Source organism: Oncorhynchus clarkii, chromosome 18 (genome assembly GCF_045791955.1).
Source record: "Oncorhynchus clarkii lewisi isolate Uvic-CL-2024 chromosome 18, UVic_Ocla_1.0, whole genome shotgun sequence".
In the NCBI taxonomy this organism is placed as follows: Eukaryota; Metazoa; Chordata; class Actinopteri; order Salmoniformes; family Salmonidae; genus Oncorhynchus; species Oncorhynchus clarkii.
The window spans coordinates 37,848,751-37,857,075 of record NC_092164.1 but is presented as its reverse complement, the minus strand read 5'-3'; the positions used below and the strand labels follow the sequence as shown (position 1 = coordinate 37,857,075).

General features: G+C 43.1%; 1 pseudogene; it reads right to left on the bottom strand.

Moving 5' to 3' along the window:
- The window catches only part of LOC139373432 (chloride channel protein 1-like), a 29,185-nt pseudogene continuing 20,860 nt past the window's right edge, over positions 1 to 8,325 (bottom strand).

Here is an 8,325-nt window from a genome sequence, read left to right as displayed (position 1 = left end):
TTTGGCAGATAAGTTACTAACCTTTTATTAGCTACATTAGTCGTTTTATACATTCAGAGAAAAATCGTCTCTACAAAAGATAAATAAATACACGACTAAAGACAGACAGAGAAACATACATACTGTACATTCAGACATAAAAAAACTGACTGACCAAATATAATGGAAATCCTTTTCATTTAACAGACAGCAAAGATTCCTCTGTCTCAAATCTGCAGGTTTAAAGACATAGGGAGCAACCTGAGAAACTGTTTGAAGTAGAGCGAGAGCGAAGAAAGAGCCAGAGAGAAAGCGGTTCATTCATAATTCAACTACTTTTCACATAAAACCCTGTGTCATACCGTTTCTTTTTTCTTCTGTGCTCAGTGGTGTCAGAAGAACATCGGGTTTTGTTCATTAGGGCATGCAAAGAGTAACAGTTTACGATGTTTCGCAACGTAAAACAAATATGAGCATTTCTTATTTCCTGAGGCAGTCCCTCCTGTTTCAGTCCATTTTCCTCCATCTAATGCCTGAAGAACACTCCCCAGTTTTTAGTTTTTAAATTCACCATCATAAAATCATTCAGCATGTGTTTGTTTTGTGTTATCATCAAGTGAGCGATTAATCTAAATGACAAAGGGGGATGGATGGTGGCTGTTCCGTTTGTAGCCATAGCATTATTAAGTAAAAAATCTCTAGCATCATTACATCTGATTTGGCTGTTGTCAGTCAGATTTAACACTGTCATCTATCAACCCACCATAGAACTCCCTCACAAGGTGGGCCTCATTGAATCTATAGCTATTGAAACACCACCGGTAGCCATTGTCTCCTGTTTAAATAAAGGTGGGTTAAATAAAGGTTAAGTTAAAAAAATCAAAATAAAACCAATGATCTTAAAAAGTCAAGTACTACTATGGAGCCCAGATTATTTCTCCTCATGGATTCACAGACATCATTCACCGAGAGAGGAAAGAGAAGGAAAGCTCGATAGTGAGAGAGAGAAAGACTAAAAGAGAAATTCACACCATATAAAAAAAAACATGTTATAAAAAAAAACAGCACTCATAAGGCTAGATGGGCTCCTCATCATTACTCTCCTCCTCCTCCACTTGCTGCTCTGAGGCAGCCCGGAGGGCGGGGAGGGGGGTGGAGAAGGCAGCAAGGGGGACGGAGAGGGCGACAGTGAGGGGAATGGAGAGGGGCGAGGTGAGCGGGAGGGAGAGGGGCAACGAGTGGGGTAGCGAAGGGCTACTGTTGCTACTGCTGCTCCCTGTTCCGCTGCTGCTGCTACTACTACTGCTGTTCACCTCCGCTACCTCCCGCCTCGTGCCCTCGATCCACACCGCCATCTCTTCCTCCTCCTGTGTCGGGGGAGGTGGCGGTGCAGGGGCGTGGGAGACGACGGGAGCGGAGGAGAGAGGAGAGGAGGGGGCGGTGGGGGAGGCGGGGGCTGAGGTTGTCTGGGGCTTGGATGACTTCCGTCTGATGTTGCGGAAGCTGGCCAGGGGGGGGCGTAGCCGGACGCCGCTATGCGTAGAGGCCTCAACGGCCTTCTGGAGCTGGGGGAGAATAGGGTAGTGGGGATAGGGAAAGAGAGGGGACACAGAAGAACACAACATTGAATTACATGAAAATAGCATGATAAGTAAGACTCATAAGGCAATAACGACTTACTAAATTGTAAGGTTCAAGCAAAAGCGAATGGAAAAACTGTTAAATAGAAAGAGAGAGCGATAAAAGAAAGTGAAAATTAGAAGATGACATTTTCTTACCTCTTTAAGTGCCACAACACCCACCAGTTTTCCGATACTGGTGACATAGGCATGACTCAGGCCCAGTAATGAGAAGAGTGTGTGGGTCTGAGACAGGCATAAAAGGTCAGACGTCAAATTAGACCCCACTTCTAACTGCTTTAGGTTCAGCATTCTGCTATGGCTTCTGTTCTGAGCAAATCTACTATCGGTTGTATTTCAGTTGTGTCTAGACATGATGTCATATACTGTATCTCCGAATTGGTATGAGTTGGCAGCCCTTCAAACCAACCTTGTGTAGCGAGGTCCTCTCCACCAGCTGAAAAGGGGAAGGATCTATTCGGATCTGATCAATTTCCATTGGCTTGTCCATCTCAGCCTCCTCCCATTCTTTGATCTGCACCAGCCAATAAGACACAAGTTGAAGAAACAAAACGCTGTAATTGGCTAAATTCCCTCTAAAGCGCAACCTTCAACGTCAACTGCCTCCATAAGAGATTTAGGGTTGTTGACACCTTTTAACCTTCTTATGGGTTTCAACATTCTAGGCCAGACTCTTTTGACAAGGACAAACGTGTTTGAAAATGTACAACGCAGCCTACTCTAATCATTTGGTATTGCATCAGGGGACGTAAAAGTTCTTGGGACCTAACAAGTTGACCTAAATGAGATCAGTTACCTCTTCTGGTGTCATCGTATCGGACAGGAGAGGGTTGGCGCAAGGCTCCTGATGAGAGAAAATAGCGGGGGGGGTGTAAGATAAGACACTTTCTGACTCACGTCATGCACACATTTTCCCTCGTCCCATAACCTAGCCGATTGTCGCTGTTCCATTTGTCGCTGTTCCAATCACTGTTCCAATCACTCATATTTGTCTCTTCAAAACATATTGAGTTATGTACCGTATTTGGTTGAGTACAGTGTCAAGAATAACATGTTTTGTGTGGGCTGCATGTTCGTGGATATACTATATACTTTTTAAAAAGCCTGGTTGTGTGTGTGAAACAACTTTTCAGATGAGTTTAGGGTGCACAATTCAACCCCAACATTAACCCCAACCCCAGCAGTGGCTGTGCTAGCCAGTGGAAGACTACAACAACAAAGGGTTTGTGTGGGAAAATTGATGGGACAGTCATTTGTGCAGCAGGAAAAGTATGAATCCAATTCAATTCCCAATACTTACAAGCGCATCCTTGAGTATAAAATAGTCATGGATTTGGCTTTTCAGAATGAAAGGCTGGAATATCCAGTAGAAAACTGTAAAACTACAAATCAATGGCAAAATATTATGATCACCATTGAATAGAGAGATTGAATAGTATCATTAACATACATTGTTTTTCATATTTGCAGTATAAATTGGTAAATGTGAAAAGCCAACCAGTCATACCAGGCAAATAATAACCATATTTCATATGCTGATTTCCATATGAGAGAACTTAAGAGGAAATATGTTTGACTAGGGAGCCTCTCTGAACAATCTCCATTTGCAAGTCCTGTGAATTCATTTGTCACACTCAATTAGATAAAGAAGTGTGATTACATAAAGAACAGAGCCCAGTAATAAGATTCATCCCATGCAAATATAATGGATAAATATTCATATTTCCTTGAAATATGGTTTTCAATGAAACCGCCAAGGAGAGACGCCATCTACATCTCAACGGCTCATTACCTCAGTAATTCATTTGCTGTTCAGATTATCGATTCCATAAATACTTTAGTGATCATTAGGAAGACCTTGGTGTGCATACAGTAGTGCTGAGCGATTAGTGCTTTTTGAGGTTGGTTTGGTTTTGATTCGATTATGAAAAAATTAATTGAGGTTTTCGATTATTATAACTTTTCACATTAAATGCATTATGCATTATGTGGTTTGAATGCTGTAACAACACAGAATAAAACAATTAATAAAAGTCCCATGACAGCAGTGATGCCCATTTCACTGAGTGTACAAAACATTAGGAACATCTTCCTAATATTGAGTTGCACCCCCTTTTGCCCTCAGAACAGCCTCAATTCGTGGGGCATGGACTCTACAAGGTGTCGAAAGCGTTCCACAGGGATGCTGGCCCATGTTGGCTGGAGGTTCTTTGGGTGGTGGACCATTCTTGATACACATGGGAGACTTGAGTGTGAAAAACCTAGCAGCATTGTAGTTCATAAAACCTCAACAAGGATCTGCCCCATCTTTTCAGTTTTTACCTAAACTGACATACCCAAATCTAACTGCCTGTAGCTCAGGACCTGAAGCAAGGATATGCATAATCTTGATACCATTTGAAAGGAAACACTTTGAAGTTTGTGGAAATGTGAAATTAATGTAGGAGAATAGAACACATTAGATCTGGTAAAAGATACGTTTTAGACTGATCCAATGAACCATTCTGTTCAAAATGTTCAAAATGTTGTATCAAGACTGCCCAAATGTGCCAAATTGGTTTATTAATACAAGTTCATAATTGTGCACTCTCCTCAAACAACATAATGGTATTGTTTCACTGTAATAGCTACTGTAAATTGGACAGTGCAGTTAGATTGACAAGAATTTAAGCTTTCTGCCAACATCAGATATATCTATGTCCTGTGAAATGTTTGTGTTACTTACAACCTCACGCTAATCACATTAGCCTATGTTAGATTAACCGTCCCGTGGAGGGGGGGGGGGGGGAACACCAATCCTGCAGAGGTTTTAACACACTCACCTGGCACCTACTACCATACCCCGTTTAAAAGGCATTTACATATTTTGTCTGGCCAATTCACTCTCAGGGTAGCCTAGTGGGTAGAGCGTTGGACTAGTAACCGGAAGGTTGCAAGTTCAAACCCCCGAGCTGACAAGGTACAAATCTGTCGTTCTGCCCCTGAACAGGCAGTTAACCCACTGTTCCTAGGCCGTCATTGAAAATAATAATTTGTTCTTAACTGACTTGCCTAGTTAAATAAAGGTAAAAAAAATTAAATAAATAAATGGCACACATACACACAATCCATGTCTCAAGGCTTAAAAATCCTTCTTTACCTGTCTCCTCCCCTTCATCTACACTGATTGAAGTGGATTTAACATTAATGACATCAATAAAGGATCATAGCTTTCACCTGGATTCACCTGGTCATGTCATGGAAAGAACAGGTGTTCCTAATGTTTTGTATATTACATTCGTTTTTTTGTTGTTGACTTCATTATATAATTCCAAGTCATCTCATCTCTACCACATGGACCGGACAAGTAGGCGCGCAATGGATTATGGTAATTGTAGTTTATTACCATGTTTTCTTGCGCTTAACTAAGTAGAGTATTGGCCTGTGGGAAACTAGAACTCCCCACTACATCGCACAGTTCAGGCTTGATCTGATTTATCTCTAGAGAAAATGTGCATTGAACACACAGAAAAAAAAACTGAATGAAATGAAATGATTGTAGTTTAACTGAAGTTGGTCAATTACCGAAAAACAACCAGCATTTTGGTTATTCACTTAGCACCAGCGTACAGTCACGCACAGGTACAGAAACAGAAACCCTGTACACACACAGTTATAAACTACCTGTGACTGTCCCTCTGCCGGTTTGTCTTGGGAGGAGAATATATTCCATAGTGTCCTCCTAACGGACTGAAGAGTGCCCTTGTCTGAAAAGGACAAATGATAAAAGATTTGATGGACGAGGGTCAAAAGTCTTCTACAAAGGTATCTTGATGTTGAGATTGATAACTAAATAATTCAAAGCTGTATAGTAATATGAATATGCAATAAGCTGAATAATAATAGGGGACTGTTGCCAGGCACCCATAGAAGTATTGTTCCAGAGAGATGGTTCAACTCACCAGGAGCTGTGTGATTGGACGAGGGCTCCTGCGGTTTAGGGGACGGCAGGGGGCCATTTCGTTCTTCCTGAACTGGGGTGCTCTGGGAAATTGAACAAAACAGTAATTCATCACATTCACAGCTTGAATAATGACATAATACAATAAGTTCCTTGCCACATAACGCTTCAGTAAGTGCATTCCAGCTTTCCCCTATAGAAGAACACTTTCTGGTTCCGGGTAGAACTTTGTCACCAAACAAAGAATAATTTTAGAACCCTCCGAAGAACCTTCTTGGATGAAAAAAAGTTGCATGTAGACCCATGTAGAACCTAGTCCCTGTAGAAGAACCCTTTCAGAACCCTATTTTGCTGCACCTGCGATAACATCTGCAAATATGGGTGCACAACCAATAAACTTTGATTTGATAGACTTTCTAAGAGTGTTTTTGATTCCTTATGAACATTTACCCTCTCTGTCTGACAAACCTTATCTTCACTCTCCTCGTCGTCTTCATCCACAAAGGCAAAGGATTCCCAGCTGTCTTTGGCATACTGGTTCTGTTCCTGTAAACACTGTTCCTGCCTGAAGATCCGCCTCTCTGCAGAGAGCCACCAATCACAGAGAGCGTGGAGCTCTGAGCGGTCGATGGAGCCCAATAAGATCATAGAATCTACGGGGAAGAGAGAGTCACATGATGAACCACTCAAGAAATGAATCGAAGACATTGAAATGTATCCTCACGTTCACGAAAAACGCATTCATTTTACCTGTTGAATCCACTAGTGGTATTGTTTTGAGAGAAATGGAGTCCAGGAGATATATCAACTCCCTGTAGGTGGATTGTAACGAGAGAAACTTCACTTTCCTAACCATGATGTCCTCCACAAAGATGTTATACTGGCTGTAAGTCAGAAGGAAATGCCAATCATTCATTCATGCTCAACACTTGTGTACTTCAGGTGTGTCTATGTTGAAGAATCAAGCATGTGGAGGAGGCCATATTGACACAAACAACTCATTGTTTTCGCATGGGACCCTCAATGCAACTGGGTCCCTCAGAGCCAACATGTCACCTCGGTTGCAGCTTCTCTCTGCACACCTGATGTGTCCAAAGCCCAGCTCAGGGAGGTAAGGCAGTTTCTTGATCTGGATGATTGAGTCATAGAGCGAGGGCTGCAAGCCCTGGGCCACCATGTTGGCCAGGATCACCGCCACCATCATGGGCAGGATGTGGGAGATCTGGCCCGTCAGCTCGAAGCAGATCACCGCCGTGGACACCGTGTGGGTCACCGCCCCGGTCAGTGCAGCCGCTCCTGGGAGAGAGGAGGGAGAAGAGCAAGGAAAGAGGGGAGGCAGGGAGAAATGGAAGACAGAGGAAGGGAGAGAGGGATGGGGAGGGAGAGAAAGAAAGAATAAAGGGGAGAAATAAATCATTTTCAGGTGGAAGGGATGTGTAGCTGGATGATCCACAGGAGAGGGAGATATGAAAAGGGGGGGTGATGGGTGGATGGGAAAACAATGGGAGTGATTAATGGGAAGAGGCAACACAGCACTCACAGTCGAGGGACAAGTATAGGAGGGATGGCAGGAGGGAAAGAAAAGACGAGGCATGGGGTAAAGAACAAGGGAAGAGGAGGAGAAACATCAGGGACTCAGGGCTGAAAAGCAGGGGGATGATTGATGTACAGAACGGCACGTGGGAATAGCGAAGGAAGAAAGGGAAAAGGGGATGGAATTAAAGGGGCGCCGGTAAAGAGGGGAGGAGGGGGATGTGTAGGACGAGAGAGGGAAGATGAAGGAGATTAATGGTAGCGTATAGGTTTATGGGCCACCGAGACAGCGGAGGACAGGAGAGAGAGAACAGACAGTGACATTTCACTATCACACCAAAGGCGGATGACGGGCAGGAACTGACAGAGAGAGGGAGAGGAGGAGGTGGAAAGGGAGACTGACCAATGACAGCGTACCCTCCTGGGATGATGCGGTACAAGATTCCATCAAACAGAATCCCGTGGGGGAAGAGGGTAGCCATGATCTCCCCTACCAGTCGGCCGAAAGAGGCTCCTGGGGAGAAAGAGATGATGGTGGATATGGGAGGTGGAATGTCATGTTTACGTTGCTATTATGTTGGCTATCAGACATTTATCCCCCCTCCTGCGACCACTCAATGTTAATTTGACCTTCTTCTAAGCACTCATCCATCTCTGTGGCTCACTAATGATTTTCCACTCTTTATATATGACATCTCATCCTTGAAGGTACACTGATTTAAAAACTACCCAGAATGCTCTACTTCATGATTATCCATGATGCTTTATACCATAGTCATATACTGTAGGCCTACATTGGATCGCTCGATCAGATTATTTCACTACCGAACGATAATGTCAATTTCCATGAGACAAAATATTTAAAACTGATATGGAATTTGTGTTCATGTTTAGACTAATGGCATAACGTTGCGCTTCTGTTTACCGAGTATGAAGACGGGCATGAAGGCTCCAGAAGGGATGGGCATCGTCGTCGAAACAGCAGACATCCAAAACTGAGACATGGGTGGAATTAAATTACTAACTGAGCAGAATTAACGCATCTTAGTACTTCCACCATAGTGTAGACGAATGATTTGCCTTGAAAGGTATTTTTCACATAACAGACTACATTCCCGACCGCTCTATTCCATGACAGTTCTCCAATCCAACAATACCACTGCGACCAGATACAAATCTATTTATTCTCAATGGGAAACGCTAAACATACTGACGCTAACACTCACAGTATTG